The sequence below is a fragment of the Danio rerio genome, chromosome 5, assembly GCF_052040795.2.
Source record: "Danio rerio strain M-AB ecotype USA chromosome 5, GRCz13ab, whole genome shotgun sequence".
Classification (NCBI taxonomy): domain Eukaryota; kingdom Metazoa; phylum Chordata; class Actinopteri; order Cypriniformes; family Danionidae; genus Danio; species Danio rerio.
Window position 1 is genome coordinate 65,433,455 of NC_141025.1, and position 16,938 is coordinate 65,450,392.

A 16,938-nucleotide genomic window follows, 5' to 3' on the forward strand; every position below is an offset into this window, starting at 1 on the left:
CCTGGGTAGCTTGCTGGGGTCAGAGGCTCCTAGGTGGAGGGCCAGGGGGCACCCTAGGGCCTTTCCTGCAAGTCCAGGGAGAAAGGTGGACCACTGGGTTGCTTGCTGGGATCAGAGACCACTTTTTGGAGGGCAAGGGGGCACCCTGGGGCTTCTACTGCAAGTCCAGGGAGAGTTGTGGACCCCTGGGTAGCTTCCTGGCGTCCGTGGCCCCTAGGTGGAGGGCCAGGGGGCACCCTGGGGCCTATCCTGCAAGTCCAGGGAGAGAGGTGGACCCCTGCGTAGCTTGCTGGGGTAAAAGGCCCCTAGGTGGAGGGCCAGAGGGCTTATTGGGGCCTCTACTGCAAGTCCAGGGAGAGAGGTGGACCCCTGGGTAGCTTGCTGGGGTCAGAGGCCCCTATGTGGAGGGCCTAGGGGCACCCTGGGGCCTATACTGCAAGTCCAGGGAGAGAGGTGGACCCCTGGGTAGCTTGCTGGGGTCAGAGGCCCCTAGGTGGAGGGCCAGGGGGCACCCTGGGGCCTCTACTGCAAGTCCAGGGAGAGTTATGGACCCCTGGGTAGCTTGCTGGGGTCAGAAGCCCCTAGGTGGAGGGCCAGTGGATACCCTAGGGCCTTTAATGCAAGTCCAGGGAGAGAGGTGGATCCCTGGGTAGCTTGCTGGGGTCAGAGGCCCCTAGGTTGAGGACCAAGGGGCACCCTGGGGCCTATCCTGCAAGTCCAGGGAGAGAGGTGGACCACTGGGTTGCTTGCTGGGGTCAGAGACCACTTTGTGGAGGGCAAGGGGGCACCCTGGGGCCTCTACTGCAAGTCCAGGGAGAGAGGTGGACCCCTGGGTAGCTTCCTGGGGTCAGAGGCCCCTAGGTGGAGGGCCAGGGGGCACCCTGGGGCCTATCCTGCAAGTCCAAGGAGAGAGGTGGACCCCTGGGTAGCTTGCTGGGGTCAGAGGCCCCTAGGTGGAGGGCCAGGGGGCACCCTGGGGCCTATCCTGCAAATCCAGGGAGAGTTGTGGACCCATGGGTAGCTTGCTGGTGTCAGAGACCCCTAGGTGGAGGGCAAGGGGGCACCCTGGGGCCTCTACCGCAAGTCCAGGGAGAGAGGTGGACCCCTGGGTTGCTTTCTGGGGTCCTTGGCCCCTTTGTGGAGGGCAAGGGGGCTCCCTGGGGCCTCTACTGTAAGTCCAGGAAGAGAGGGGGACGCTTGGGTAGTTTGCTGGGCTCAGACGCCCCTAGGTGAAGGGCCAGGGGGCACCCTGGGGCCTCTACTGCAAGTCCAGGGAGAGTTATGGACCCCTGGGTAGCTTGCTGGGGTCAGAAGCCCCTAGGTGGAGGGCAAGGGGGTACCCTGGGCCTTTACTGCAAGTCCAGGGAGAGAGGTGGACCCTTGGGTAGCTTGCTGGGGTCTTAGGCCCCTAGGTGGAGGGCCAGGGGGCTTATTGGGGCCTCTACTGCAAGTCCAGGGAGAGAGGTGGACCCCTGGGTAGCTTCCTGGGGTCAGAAGCCTCTAGCTGGAGGGCCAGAGGGCACCCTGGGTCCTATCCTGCAAGTCCAGGGAGAGAGGTGGACCCCTGGGTAGCTTGCTGGGGTCAGAGGCCCATAGGTGGAGGGCCAGGGGGCACACTATGGCCTCTACTGCAAGTCCAGGGAGAGAGGTAGACCCCTGGGTAGCTTGCTAGGGTCTGAAGCCCCTTGGTGCAGGGCCAGGGGGCACCCTGGGGCCTTTACTACAAGTCCAGGGAGAGAGGTGGACCCCTGGGTAGCTTCCTGGGGTCAGAGGCCCCTAGGTGGAGGGCCAGGGGGCACCCTGGGGCCTTTCCTGCAAGTCCAGGGAGAAAGGTGGACCACTGGGTTGCTTGCTGGGGTCAGAGACCACTTTGTGGAGGGCAAGGGGGCACCCTGGGGCTTCTACTGCAAGTCCAGGGAGAGTTATGGACCCCTGGGTAGCTTGCTGGGGTCAGAAGCCCCTAGGTGGAGGGCCAGGGGGTACCCTAGGGCCTTTACTGCAAGTCCAGGGAGAGAGGTGGATCCCTGGGTAGCTTGCTGGGGTCAGAGGCCCCAGGTGGAGGGCCAGGGGGCACCCTGGGGCCTATCCTGCAAGTGCAGGGAGAGAGGTGGACCCCTGGGTAGCTTGCTGGGGTCAGAGGCCCCTTGGTGCAGGGTAAGGGGGCACCCTGGGGATTGTACTACAAGTCCAGGGAGAGAGGTGGACCCCTGGGTAGCTTGCTGGGGTCAGAGGCCCCTAGGTGAAGGGCCAGGGGGCACCCTGGGGCCTATACTGCAAGTCTAGGGAGAGAGGTGGACCCCTGGGTAGCTTGCTGGGGTCAGAGGCCCCTAGGTGGAGGGCCAGAGGGCACCCTGGGGCCTTTCCTGCAAGTCAAGGGAGAAAGGTGGACCACTGGGTTGCTTGCTGGGGTCAGAGACCACTTTGTCAAGGCCAAGGGGGCACCCTGGGGCTTCTACTGCACGTCCAGGGGGAGTTGTGGACCCCTGGGTAGCTTCCTGGGGTCCGTGGCAACTAGGTGGAGGGCCAGGGGGCACCCTTCGGCCTATCCTGCAAGTCCAGGGAGAGATATGGACCCCTGGGTAGCGTGCTGGGGTCAGAGGCCCCTTGGTGGAGGGCAAGGGGACACCCTGGGGCCTCTACTGCAAGTCCAGGGAGAGAGGTGGACCCTTGGGTAGCTTGCTGGGGTCTTAGGCCCCTAGGTGGAGGGCCAGGGGGCTTATTGGGGCCTCTACTGCAAGTCCAGGGAGAGAGGTGGACCACTGGGTTGCTTGCTGGGATCAGAGACCACTTTGTGGAGGGCAAGGGGGCACCCTGGGGCTTCTACTGCAAGTCCAGGGAGAGTTGTTGACCCCTGGGTAGCTTCCTGGTGTCCGTGGCCCCTAGGTGGAGGGCCAGGGGGCACCCTGGGGCCTATCCTGCAAGTCCAGGGAGAGAGGTGGGCCCCTGCGTAGCTTGCTGGGGTAAAAGGCCCCTAGGTGGAGGGCCAGAGGGCTTATTGGGGCCTCTACTGCAAGTCCAGGGAGAGAGGTGGACCCCTGGGTAGCTTCCTGGGGTCAGAGGCCCCTATGTGGAGGGCCAAGGGGCACCCTGGGGCCTATACTGCAAGTCCAGGGAGAGAGGTGTACCCCTGGGTAGCTTGCTGGGGTCAGAGGCCCCTAGGTGGAGGGCCAGGGGGCACCCTGGGGCCTCTACTGCAAGTCCAGGGAGAGTTATGGACCCCTGGGTAGTTTGCTGGGGTCAGAAGTCCCTAGGTGGAGGGCCAGGGGATACCCTAGGGCCTTTAATGCAAGTCCAGGGAGAGAGGTGGATCCCTGGGTAGCTTGCTGGGGTCAGAGGCCCCTAGGTTGAGGACCTAGGGGCACCCTGGGGCCTATCCTGCAAGTCCAGGGAGAGAGGTGGACCACTGGGTTGCTTGCTGGGGTCAGAGACCACTTTGTGGAGGGCAAGGGGGCACCCTGGGGCCTCTACTGCAAGTCCAGGGAGAGAGGTGGACCCCTGGGTAGCTTCCTGGGGTCAGAGGCCCCTAGGTGGAGGGCCAGGGGGCACCCTGGGGCCTATCCTGCAAGTCCAGGGAGAGAGGTGGACCCCTGGGTAGCTTGCTGGGGTCAGAGGCCCCTAGGTGGAGGGCCAGGGGGCACCCTGGGGCCTATCCTGCAAATCCAGGGAGAGTTGTGGACCCATGGGTAGCTTGCTGGTGTCAGAGACCCCTAGGTGGAGGGCAAGGGGGCACCCTGGGGCCTCTACCGCAAGTCCAGGGAGAGAGGTGGACCCCTGGGTAGCTTTCTGGGGTCCTTGGCCCCTTTGTGGAGGGCAAGGGGGCTCCCTGGGGCCTCTACTGTAAGTCCAGGAAGAGAGGGGGACCCTTGGGTAGTTTGTTGGGCTCAGAGGCCCCTAGGTGAAGGGCCAGGGGGCACCCTGGGGCCTCTACTGCAAGTCCAGGGAGAGTTATGGACCCCTGGTTAGCTTGCTGGGGTCAGAAGCCCCTAGGTGGAGGGCAAGGGGGTACCCTGGGCCTTTACTGCAAGTGCAGGGAGAGAGGTGGATCCCTGGGTAGCTTGCTGGGGTCAGAGGCCTTAGGTGGAGGGCCAGGGGGCACCCTGGGGCCTATCCTGCAAGTCCAGGGAGAGAGGTGGACCACTGGGTTGCTTGCTGGGGTCAGAGACCACTTTGTGGGGGGCAAGGGGGCACCCTGGGGCCTCTACTGCAAGCCCAGGGAGAGAGGTGGACCCCTGGGTAGCTTCCTGGGGTCAGAGGCCCCTAGGTGGAGGGCAAGGGGGTACCCTAGGGCCTTTACTGCAAGTCCAGGGAGAGAGGTGGACCCATGGGTAGCTTGCTGGTGTCAGAGACCCCTAGGTGGAGGGCAAGGGGGCACCCTGGGGCCTCTACCGCAAGTCCAGGGAGAGAGGTGGACCCCTGGGTAGCTTGCTGGGGTCAGAAGCCCCTAGGTGGAGGGCAAGGGGGTACCCTAGGGCCTTTACTGCAAGTCCAGGGAGAGAGGTGGATCCCTGGGTAGCTTCCTGGTGTCCGTGGCCCCTAGGTGGAGGGCCAGGGGGCACCCTGGAGCCTATCCTGCAAGTCCAGGGAGAGAGGTGGACCCCTGCGTAGCTTGCTGGGGTAAAAAGCCCCTAGGTGGAGGGCCAGAGGGCTTATTGGGGCCTCTACTGCAAGTCCAGGGAGAGAGGTGGACCCCTGGGTAGCTTGCTGGGGTCAGAGGCCCCTATGTGGAGGGCCAAGGGGCATCCTGGGGCCTATACTGCAAGTCCAGGGAGAGAGGTGGACCCCTGGGTAGCTTGCTGGGGTCAGAGGCCCCTATGTGTAGGGCCAGGGGGCACCCTGGGGCCTCTACTGCAAGTCCAGGGAGAGTTATGGACCCCTGGGTAGCTTGCTGGGGTCAGAAGCCCCTAGGTGGAGGGCCAGGGGATACCCTAGGGCCTTTAATGCAAGTCCAGGGAGAGAGGTGGATCCCTGGGTAGCTTGCTGGGGTCAGAGGCCCCTAGGTTGAGGACCAAGGGGCACCCTGGGGCCTATCCTGCAAGTCCAGGGAGAGAGGTGGACCACTGGGTTGCTTGCTGGGGTCAAAGACCACTTTGTGGAGGGCAAGGGGGCACCCTGGGGCCTCTACTGCAAGTCCAGGGAGAGAGGTGGACCCCTGGGTAGCTTCCTGGGGTCAGAGGAACCTAGGTGGAGGGCCAAGGGGCACCCTGGGGCCTATCCTGCAAGTCCAGGGAGAGAGGTGGACCCCTGGGTAGCTTGCTGGGGTCAGAGGCCCCTAGGTGGAGGGCCAGGGGGCACCCTGGGGCCTATCCTGCAAATCCAGGGAGAGTTGTGGACCCATTGGTAGCTTGCTGGTGTCAGAGACCCCTAGGTGGAGGGCAAGGGGGCACCCTGGGGCCTCTACCGCAAGTCCAGGGAGAGAGGTGGACCCCTGGGTAGCTTTCTGGGGTCCTTGGCCCCTTTGTGGAGGGCAAGGGGGCTCCCTGGGGCCTTTACTGTAAGTCCAGGAAAAGAGGGGGACCCTTGGGTAGTTTGCTGGGCTCAGATGCCCCTAGGTGAAGGGCCAGGGGGCACCCTGGGGCCTCTACTGCAAGTCCAGGGAGAGAGGTGGACCCCTGGGTAGCTTGCTGGGGTCAGAAGCCCCTAGGTGGAGGGCAAGGGGATACCCTGGGCCTTTACTGCAAGTGCAGGGAGAGAGGTGGATCCCTGGGTAGCTTGCTGGGGTCAGAGGCCCTAGGTGGAGGGCCAGGGGGCACCCTGGGGCCTATCCTGCAAGTCCAGGGAGAGAGGTGGACCACTGGGTAGCTTTCTGGGGTCAGAGGCCCCTAGGTGGAGGGCAAGGGGGTACCCTAGGGCCTTTACTGCAAGTCCAGGGAGACAGGTGGACCCATGGGTAGCTTGCTGGTGTCAGAGACCCCTAGGTGGAGGGCAAGGGGGCACCCTGGGGCCTCTACCGCAAGTCCAGGGAGAGAGGTGGACCCCTGGGTAGCTTGCTGGGGTCAGAAGCCCCTAGGTGGAGGGCAAGGGGGTACCCTAGGGCCTTTACTGCAAGTCCAGGGAGAGAGGTGGATTCCTGGGTAGCTTGCTTGGGTCAGAGGCAACTAGGTGGAGGGCCAGGGGGCACCCTTCGGCCTATCCTGCAAGTCCAGGGAGAGATGTGGACCCCTGGGTAGCGTTCTGGGGTCAGAGTCCCCTTGGTGGAGGGCAAGGGGACACCCTGGGGCCTCTACTGCAAGTCCAGGGAGAGAGGTGGACCCTTGGGTAGCTTGCTGTGGTCTTAGGCCCCTAGGTGGAGGGCCAGGGGGCTTATTGGGGCCTCTACTGCAAGTCCAGGGAGAGAGGTGGACCCCTGGGTAGCTTGCTGGGGTCAAAGGCCCCTTGGTGGAGGGCAAGGGGACACCTTGGGGCCTCTACTGCAAGTCCAGGGAGAGAGGTGGACTCTTAGGTAGCTTGCTGGGGTCTTAGGCCCCTAGGTGGAGGGCCAGGGGGCTTATTGGGGCCTCTACTGCAAGTCCAGGAAGAGAGGTGGACCCCTGGGTAGCTTGCTAGGGTCTGAGGCCCCTAGGTGGTGGGCCAGGGGGTACCCTGGGGCCTATCCTGCAAGTCCAGGGAGAAAAGTGGACCACTGGGTTGCTTGCTGGGGTCAGAGACCACTTTGTGGAGAGCAATGGGGCACCCTGGGGCTTCTACTGCAAGTCCAGGGAGAGTTATGGACCCCTGGGTAGCTTGCTGGGGTCAGAAGCCCCTAGGTGGAGGGCCAGGGGGTACCCTACGGCCTTTACTGCAAGTCCAGGGAGAGAGGTGGATCCCTGGGTAGCTTGCTGGGGTCAGAGGCCCCTAGGTGGAGGGCCAGGGGGCACCCTGGGGCCTATCTTGCAAGTCCAGGGAGAGAGGTGGACCCCTGGGTAGCTTGCTGGGGTCAGAGGCCCCTAGGTGGAGGGCCAGGGGGCACCCTAGGGCCTTTCCTGCAAGTCCAGGGAGAAAGCTGGACCACTGGGTTGCTTGCTGGGATCAGAGACCACTTTTTGGAGGGCAAGGGGGCACCCTGGGGCTTCTACTGCAAGTCCAGGGAGAGTTGTGGACCCCTGGGTAGCTTCCTGGCGTCCGTGGCCCCTAGGTGGAGGGCCAGGGGGCACCCTGGGGCCTATCCTGCAAGTCCAGGGAGAGAGGTGGACCCCTGCGTAGCTTGCTGGGGTAAAAGGCCCCTAGGTGGAGGGCCAGAGGGCTTATTGGGGCCTCTACTGCAAGTCCAGGGAGAGAGGTGGACCCCTGGGTAGCTTGCTGGGGTCAGAGGCCCCTATGTGGAGGGCCTAGGGGCACCCTGGGGCCTATACTGCAAGTCCAGGGAGAGAGGTGGACCCCTGGGTAGCTTGCTGGGGTCAGAGGCCCCTAGGTGGAGGGCCAGGGGGCACCCTGGGGCCTCTACTGCAAGTCCAGGGAGAGTTATGGACCCCTGGGTAGCTTGCTGGGGTCAGAGGCCCCTAGGTGAAGGGCCAGTGGATACCCTAGGGCCTTTAATGCAAGTCCAGGGAGAGAGGTGGATCCCTGGGTAGCTTGCTGGGGTCAGAGGCCCCTAGGTTGAGGACCAAGGGGCACCCTGGGGCCTATCCTGCAAGTCCAGGGAGAGAGGTGGACCACTGGGTTGCTTGCTGGGGTCAGAGACCACTTTGTGGAGGGCAAGGGGGCACCCTGGGGCCTCTACTGCAAGTCCAGGGAGAGAGGTGGACCCCTGGGTAGCTTCCTGGGGTCAGAGGCCCCTAGGTGGAGGGCCAGGGGGCACCCTGGGGCCTATCCTGCAAGTCCAGGGAGAGAGGTGGACCCCTGGGTAGCTTGCTGGGGTCAGAGGCCCCTAGGTGGAGGGCCAGGGGGCACCCTGGGGCCTATCCTGCAAATCCAGGGAGAGTTGTGGACCCATGGGTAGCTTGCTGGTGTCAGAGACCCCTAGGTGGAGGGCAAGGGGGCACCCTGGGGCCTCTACCGCAAGTCCAGGGAGAGAGGTGGACCCCTGCGTAGCTTTCTGGGGTCCTTGGCCCCTTTGTGGAGGGCAAGGGGGCTCCCTGGGGCCTCTACTGTAAGTCCAGGAAGAGAGGGGGACGCTTGGGTAGTTTGCTGGGCTCAGAGGCCCCTAGGTGAAGGGCCAGGGGGCACCCTGGGGCCTCTACTGCAAGTCCAGGGAGAGTTATGGACCCCTGGGTAGCTTGCTGGGGTCAGAAGCCCCTAGGTGGAGGGCAAGGGGGTACCCTGGGCCTTTACTGCAAGTCCAGGGAGAGAGGTGGACCCTTGGGTAGCTTGCTGGGGTCTTAGGCCCCTAGGTGGAGGGCCAGGGGGCTTATTGGGGCCTCTACTGCAAGTCCAGGGAGAGAGGTGGACCCCTGGGTAGCTTCCTGGGGTCAGAAGCCTCTAGCTGGAGGGCCAGAGGGCACCCTGGGTCCTATCCTGCAAGTCCAGGGAGAGAGGTGGACCCCTGGGTAGCTTGCTGGGGTCAGAGGCCCATAGGTGGAGGGCCAGGGGGCACACTATGGCCTCTACTGCATTTCCAGGGAGAGAGGTAGACCCCTGGGTAGCTTGCTAGGGTCTGAGACCACTTTGTGGAGGGCAAGGGGGCACCCTGGGGCTTCTACTGCAAGTCCAGGGAGAGTTATGGACCCCTGGGTAGCTTGCTGGGGTCAGAAGCCCCTAGGTGGAGGGCCAGGGGGTACCCTAGGGCCTTTACTGCAAGTCCAGGGAGAGAGGTGGATCCCTGGGTAGCTTGCTGGGGTCAGAGGCCCCAGGTGTAGGGCCAGGGGGCACCCTGGGGCCTATCCTGCAAGTGCAGGGAGAGAGGTGGACCCCTGGGTAGCTTGCTGGGGTCAGAGGCCCCTTGGTGCAGGGTAAGGGGGCACCCTGGGGATTGTACTACAAGTCCAGGGAGAGAGGTGGACCCCTGGGTAGCTTGCTGGGGTCAGAGGCCCCTAGGTGGAGGGCCAGGGGGCACCCTGGGGCCTATACTGCAAGTCTAGGGAGAGAGGTGGACCCCTGGGTAGCTTGCTGGGGTCAGAGGCCCCTAGGTGGAGGGCCAGAGGGCACCCTGGGGCCTTTCCTGCAAGTCAAGGGAGAAAGGTGGACCACTGGGTTGCTTGCTGGGGTCAGAGACCACTTTGTCAAGGCCAAGGGGGCACCCTGGGGCTTCTACTGCAAGTCCAGGGGGAGTTGTGGACCCCTGGGTAGCTTCCTGGGGTCCGTGGCAACTAGGTGGAGGGCCAGGGGGCACCCTTCGGCCTATCCTGCAAGTCCAGGGAGAGATATGGACCCCTGGGTAGCGTGCTGGGGTCAGAGGCCCCTTGGTGGAGGGCAAGGGGACACCCTGGGGCCTCTACTGCAAGTCCAGGGAGAGAGGTGGACCCTTGGGTAGCTTGCTGGGGTCTTAGGCCCCTAGGTGGAGGGCCAGGGGGCTTATTGGGGCCTCTACTGCAAGTCCAGGGAGAGAGGTGGACCACTGGGTTGCTTGCTGGGATCAGAGACCACTTTGTGGAGGGCAAGGGGGCACCCTGGGGCTTCTACTGCAAGTCCAGGGAGAGTTGTTGACCCCTGGGTAGCTTCCTGGTGTCCGTGGCCCCTAGGTGGAGGGCCAGGGGGCACCCTGGGGCCTATCCTGCAAGTCCAGGGAGAGAGGTGGGCCCCTGCGTAGCTTGCTGGGGTAAAAGGCCCCTAGGTGGAGGGCCAGAGGGCTTATTGGGGCCTCTACTGCAAGTCCAGGGAGAGAGGTGGACCCCTGGGTAGCTTCCTGGGGTCAGAGGCCCCTATGTGGAGGGCCAAGGGGCACCCTGGGGCCTATACTGCAAGTCCAGGGAGAGAGGTGTACCCCTGGGTAGCTTGCTGGGGTCAGAGGCCCCTAGGTGGAGGGCCAGGGGGCACCCTGGGGCCTCTACTGCAAGTCCAGGGAGAGTTATGGACCCCTGGGTAGCTTGCTGGGGTCAGAAGTCCCTAGGTGGAGGGCCAGGGGATACCCTAGGGCCTTTAATGCAAGTCCAGGGAGAGAGGTGGATCCCTGGGTAGCTTGCTGGGGTCAGAGGCCCCTAGGTTGAGGACCTAGGGGCACCCTGGGGCCTATCCTGCAAGTCCAGGGAGAGAGGTGGACCACTGGGTTGCTTGCTGGGGTCAGAGACCACTTTGTGGAGGGCAAGGGGGCACCCTGGGGCCTCTACTGCAAGTCCAGGGAGAGAGGTGGACCCCTGGGTAGCTTCCTGGGGTCAGAGGCCCCTAGGTGGAGGGCCAGGGGGCACCCTGGGGCCTATCCTGCAAGTCCAGGGAGAGAGGTGGACCCCTGGGTAGCTTGCTGGGGTCAGAGGCCCCTAGGTGGAGGGCCAGGGGGCACCCTGGGGCCTATCCTGCAAATCCAGGGAGAGTTGTGGACCCATGGGTAGCTTGCTGGTGTCAGAGACCCCTAGGTGGAGGGCAAGGGGGCACCCTGGGGCCTCTACCGCAAGTCCAGGGAGAGAGGTGGACCCCTGGGTAGCTTTCTGGGGTCCTTGGCCCCTTTGTGGAGGGCAAGGGGGCTCCCTGGGGCCTCTACTGTAAGTCCAGGAAGAGAGGGGGACCCTTGGGTAGTTTGTTGGGCTCAGAGGCCCCTAGGTGAAGGGCCAGGGGGCACCCTGGGGCCTCTACTGCAAGTCCAGGGAGAGTTATGGACCCCTGGGTAGCTTGCTGGGGTCAGAAGCCCCTAGGTGGAGGGCAAGGGGGTACCCTGGGCCTTTACTGCAAGTGCAGGGAGAGAGGTGGATCCCTGGGTAGCTTGCTGGGGTCAGAGGCCCTAGGTGGAGGGCCAGGGGGCACCCTGGGGCCTATCCTGCAAGTCCAGGGAGAGAGGTGGACCACTGGGTTGCTTGCTGGGGTCAGAGACCACTTTGTGGGGGGCAAGGGGGCACCCTGGGGCCTCTACTGCAAGCCCAGGGAGAGAGGTGGACCCCTGGGTAGCTTCCTGGGGTCAGAGGCCCCTAGGTGGAGGGCAAGGGGGTACCCTAGGGCCTTTACTGCAAGTCCAGGGAGAGAGGTGGACCCATGGGTAGCTTGCTGGTGTCAGAGACCCCTAGGTGGAGGGCAAGGGGGCACCCTGGGGCCTCTACCGCAAGTCCAGGGAGAGAGGTGGACCCCTGGGTAGCTTGCTGGGGTCAGAAGCCCCTAGGTGGAGGGCAAGGGGGTACCCTAGGGCCTTTACTGCAAGTCCAGGGAGAGAGGTGGATCCCTGGGTAGCTTCCTGGTGTCCGTGGCCCCTAGGTGGAGGGCCAGGGGGCACCCTGGAGCCTATCCTGCAAGTCCAGGGAGAGAGGTGGACCCCTGCGTAGCTTGCTGGGGTAAAAAGCCCCTAGGTGGAGGGCCAGAGGGCTTATTGGGGCCTCTACTGCAAGTCCAGGGAGAGAGGTGGACCCCTGGGTAGCTTGCTGGGGTCAGAGGCCCCTATGTGGAGGGCCAAGGGGCATCCTGGGGCCTATACTGCAAGTCCAGGGAGAGAGGTGGACCCCTGGGTAGCTTGCTGGGGTCAGAGGCCCCTATGTGGAGGGCCAGGGGGCACCCTGGGGCCTCTACTGCAAGTCCAGGGAGAGTTATGGACCCCTGGGTAGCTTGCTGGGGTCAGAAGCCCCTAGTTGGAGGGCCAGGGGATACCCTAGGGCCTTTAATGCAAGTCCAGGGAGAGAGGTGGATCCCTGGGTAGCTTGCTGGGGTCAGAGGCCCCTAGGTTGAGGACCAAGGGGCACCCTGGGGCCTATCCTGCAAGTCCAGGGAGAGAGGTGGACCACTGGGTTGCTTGCTGGGGTCAGAGACCACTTTGTGGAGGGCAAGGGGGCACCCTGGGGCCTCTACTGCAAGTCCAGGGAGAGAGGTGGACCCCTGGGTAGCTTCCTGGGGTCAGAGGAACCTAGGTGGAGGGCCAAGGGGCACCCTGGGGCCTATCCTGCAAGTCCAGGGAGAGAGGTGGACCCCTGGGTAGCTTGCTGGGGTCAGAGGCCCCTAGGTGGAGGGCCAGGAGGCACCCTGGGGCCTATCCTGCAAATCCAGGGAGAGTTGTGGACCCATTGGTAGCTTGCTGGTGTCAGAGACCCCTAGGTGGAGGGCAAGGGGGCACCCTGGGGCCTCTACCGCAAGTCCAGGGAGAGAGGTGGACCCCTGGGTAGCTTTCTGGGGTCCTTGGCCCCTTTGTGGAGGGCAAGGGGGCTCCCTGGGGCCTCTACTGTAAGTCCAGGAAAAGAGGGGGACCCTTGGGTAGTTTGCTGGGCTCAGAGGCCCCTAGGTGAAGGGCCAGGGGGCACCCTGGGGCCTCTACTGCAAGTCCAGGGAGAGAGGTGGACCCCTGGGTAGCTTGCTGGGGTCAGAAGCCCCTAGGTGGAGGGCAAGCGGATACCCTGGGCCTTTACTGCAAGTGCAGGGAGAGAGGTGGATCCCTGGGTAGCTTGCTGGGGTCAGAGGCCCTAGGTGGAGGGCCAGGGGGCACCCTGGGGCCTATCCTGCAAGTCCAGGGAGAGAGGTGGACCACTGGGTAGCTTTCTGGGGTCAGAGGCCCCTAGGTGGAGGGCAAGGGGGTACCCTAGGGCCTTTACTGCAAGTCCAGGGAGACAGGTGGACCCATGGGTAGCTTGCTGGTGTCAGAGACCCCTAGGTGGAGGGCAAGGGGGCACCCTGGGGCCTCTACCGCAAGTCCAGGGAGAGAGGTGGACCCCTGGGTAGCTTGCTGGGGTCAGAAGCCCCTAGGTGGAGGGCAAGGGGGTACCCTAGGGCCTTTACTGCAAGTCCAGGGAGAGAGGTGGATCCCTGGGTAGCTTGCTTGGGTCAGAGGCAACTAGGTGGAGGGCCAGGGGGCACCCTTCGGCCTATCCTGCAAGTCCAGGGAGAGATGTGGACCCCTGGGTAGCGTTCTGGGGTCAGAGTCCCCTTGGTGGAGGGCAAGGGGACACCCTGGGGCCTCTACTGCAAGTCCAGGGAGAGAGGTGGACCCTTGGGTAGCTTGCTGTGGTCTTAGGCCCCTAGGTGGAGGGCCAGGGGGCTTATTGGGGCCTCTACTGCAAGTCCAGGGAGAGAGGTGGACCCCTGGGTAGCTTGCTGGGGTCAAAGGCCCCTTGGTGGAGGGCAAGGGGACACCTTGGGGCCTCTACTGCAAGTCCAGGGAGAGAGGTGGACTCTTAGGTAGCTTGCTGGGGTCTTAGGCCCCTAGGTGGAGGGCCAGGGGGCTTATTGGGGCCTCTACTGCAAGTCCAGGAAAAGAGGTGGACCCCTGGGTAGCTTGCTAGGGTCTGAGGCCCCTAGGTGGTGGGCCAGGGGGTACCCTGGGGCCTATCCTGCAAGTCCAGGGAGAAAAGTGGACCACTGGGTTGCTTGCTGGGGTCAGAGACCACTTTGTGGAGAGCAATGGGGCACCCTGGGGCTTCTACTGCAAGTCCAGGGAGAGTTATGGACCCCTGGGTAGCTTGCTGGGGTCAGAAGCCCCTAGGTGGAGGGCCAGGGGGTACCCTACGGCCTTTACTGCAAGTCCAGGGAGAGAGGTGGATCCCTGGGTAGCTTGCTGGGGTCAGAGGCCCCTAGGTGGAGGGCCAGGGGGCACCCTGGGGCCTATCTTGCAAGTCCAGGGAGAGAGGTGGACCCCTGGGTAGCTTGCTGGGGTCAGAGGCCCCTAGGTGGAGGGCCAGGGGGCACCCTAGGGCCTTTCCTGCAAGTCCAGGGAGAAAGGTGGACCACTGGGTTGCTTGCTGGGATCAGAGACCACTTTTTGGAGGGCAAGGGGGCACCCTGGGGCTTCTACTGCAAGTCCAGGGAGAGTTGTGGACCCCTGGGTAGCTTCCTGGCGTCCGTGGCCCCTAGGTGGAGGGCCAGGGGGCACCCTGGGGCCTATCCTGCAAGTCCAGGGAGAGAGGTGGACCCCTGCGTAGCTTGCTGGGGTAAAAGGCCCCTAGGTGGAGGGCCAGAGGGCTTATTGGGGCCTCTACTGCAAGTCCAGGGAGAGAGGTGGACCCCTGGGTAGCTTGCTGGGGTCAGAGGCCCCTATGTGGAGGGCCTAGGGGCACCCTGGGGCCTATACTGCAAGTCCAGGGAGAGAGGTGGACCCCTGGGTAGCTTGCTGGGGTCAGAGGCCCCTAGGTGGAGGGCCAGGGGGCACCCTGGGGCCTCTACTGCAAGTCCAGGGAGAGTTATGGACCCCTGGGTAGCTTGCTGGGGTCAGAAGCCCCTAGGTGGAGGGCCAGTGGATACCCTAGGGCCTTTAATGCAAGTCCAGGGAGAGAGGTGGATCCCTGGGTAGCTTGCTGGGGTCAGAGGCCCCTAGGTTGAGGACCAAGGGGCACCCTGGGGCCTATCCTGCAAGTCCAGGGAGAGAGGTGGACCACTGGGTTGCTTGCTGGGGTCAGAGACCACTTTGTGGAGGGCAAGGGGGCACCCTGGGGCCTCTACTGCAAGTCCAGGGAGAGAGGTGGACCCCTGGGTAGCTTCCTGGGGTCAGAGGCCCCTAGGTGGAGGGCCAGGGGGCACCCTGGGGCCTATCCTGCAAGTCCAGGGAGAGAGGTGGACCCCTGGGTAGCTTGCTGGGGTCAGAGGCCCCTAGGTGGAGGGCCAGGGGGCACCCTGGGGCCTATCCTGCAAATCCAGGGAGAGTTGTGGACCCATGGGTAGCTTGCTGGTGTCAGAGACCCCTAGGTGGAGGGCAAGGGGGCACCCTGGGGCCTCTACCGCAAGTCCAGGGAGAGAGGTGGACCCCTGGGTAGCTTTCTGGGGTCCTTGGCCCCTTTGTGGAGGGCAAGGGGGCTCCCTGGGGCCTCTACTGTAAGTCCAGGAAGAGAGGGGGACGCTTGGGTAGTTTGCTGGGCTCAGAGGCCCCTAGGTGAAGGGCCAGGGGGCACCCTGGGGCCTCTACTGCAAGTCCAGGGAGAGTTATGGACCCCTGGGTAGCTTGCTGGGGTCAGAAGCCCCTAGGTGGAGGGCAAGGGGGTACCCTGGGCCTTTACTGCAAGTCCAGGGAGAGAGGTGGACCCTTGGGTAGCTTGCTGGGGTCTTAGGCCCCTAGGTGGAGGGCCAGGGGGCTTATTGGGGCCTCTACTGCAAGTCCAGGGAGAGAGGTGGACCCCTGGGTAGCTTCCTGGGGTCAGAAGCCTCTAGCTGGAGGGCCAGAGGGCACCCTGGGTCCTATCCTGCAAGTCCAGGGAGAGAGGTGGACCCCTGGGTAGCTTGCTGGGGTCAGAGGCCCATAGGTGGAGGGCCAGGGGGCACACTATGGCCTCTACTGCAAGTCCAGGGAGAGAGGTAGACCCCTGGGTAGCTTGCTAGGGTCTGAAGCCCCTTGGTGCAGGGCCAGGGGGCACCCTGGGGCCTTTACTACAAGTCCAGGGAGAGAGGTGGACCCCTGGGTAGCTTCCTGGGGTCAGAGGCCCCTAGGTGGAGGGCCAGGGGGCACCCTGGGGCCTTTACTGCAAGTCCAGGGAGAAAGGTGGACCACTGGGTTGCTTGCTGGGGTCAGAGACCACTTTGTGGAGGGCAAGGGGGCACCCTGGGGCTTCTACTGCAAGTCGAGGGAGAGTTATGGACCCCTGGGTAGCTTGCTGGGGTCAGAAGCCCCTAGGTGGAGGGCCAGGGGGTACCCTAGGGCCTTTACTGCAAGTCCAGGGAGAGAGGTGGATCCCTGGGTAGCTTGCTGGGGTCAGAGGCCCCAGGTGGAGGGCCAGGGGGCACCCTGGGGCCTATCCTGCAAGTGCAGGGAGAGAGGTGGACCCCTGGGTAGCTTGCTGGGGTCAGAGGCCCCTTGGTGCAGGGTAAGGGGGCACCCTGGGGATTGTACTACAAGTCCAGGGAGAGAGGTGGACCCCTGGGTAGCTTGCTGGGGTCAGAGGCCCCTAGGTGGAGGGCCAGGGGGCACCCTGGGGCCTATACTGCAAGTCTAGGGAGAGAGGTGGACCCCTGGGTAGCTTGCTGGGGTCAGAGGCCCCTAGGTGGAGGGCCAGAGGGCACCCTGGGGCCTTTCCTGCAAGTCAAGGGAGAAAGGTGGACCACTGGGTTGCTTGCTGGGGTCAGAGACCACTTTGTCAAGGCCAAGGGGGCACCCTGGGGCTTCTACTGCAAGTCCAGGGGGAGTTGTGGACCCCTGGGTAGCTTCCTGGGGTCCGTGGCAACTAGGTGGAGGGCCAGGGGGCACCCTTCGGCCTATCCTGCAAGTCCAGGGAGAGATATGGACCCCTGGGTAGCGTGCTGGGGTCAGAGGCCCCTTGGTGGAGGGCAAGGGGACACCCTGGGGCCTCTACTGCAAGTCCAGGGAGAGAGGTGGACCCTTGGGTAGCTTGCTGGGGTCTTAGGCCCCTAGGTGGAGGGCCAGGGGGCTTATTGGGGCCTCTACTGCAAGTCCAGGGAGAGAGGTGGACCACTGGGTTGCTTGCTGGGATCAGAGACCACTTTGTGGAGGGCAAGGGGGCACCCTGGGGCTTCTACTGCAAGTCCAGGGAGAGTTGTTGACCCCTGGGTAGCTTCCTGGTGTCCGTGGCCCCTAGGTGGAGGGCCAGGGGGCACCCTGGGGCCTATCCTGCAAGTCCAGGGAGAGAGGTGGGCCCCTGCGTAGCTTGCTGGGGTAAAAGGCCCCTAGGTGGAGGGCCAGAGGGCTTATTGGGGCCTCTACTGCAAGTCCAGGGAGAGAGGTGGACCCCTGGGTAGCTTCCTGGGGTCAGAGGCCCCTATGTGGAGGGCCAAGGGGCACCCTGGGGCCTATACTGCAAGTCCAGGGAGAGAGGTGTACCCCTGGGTAGCTTGCTGGGGTCAGAGGCCCCTAGGTGGAGGGCCAGGGGGCACCCTGGGGCCTCTACTGCAAGTCCAGGGAGAGTTATGGACCCCTGGGTAGCTTGCTGGGGTCAGAAGTCCCTAGGTGGAGGGCCAGGGGATACCCTAGGGCCTTTAATGCAAGTCCAGGGAGAGAGGTGGATCCCTGGGTAGCTTGCTGGGGTCAGA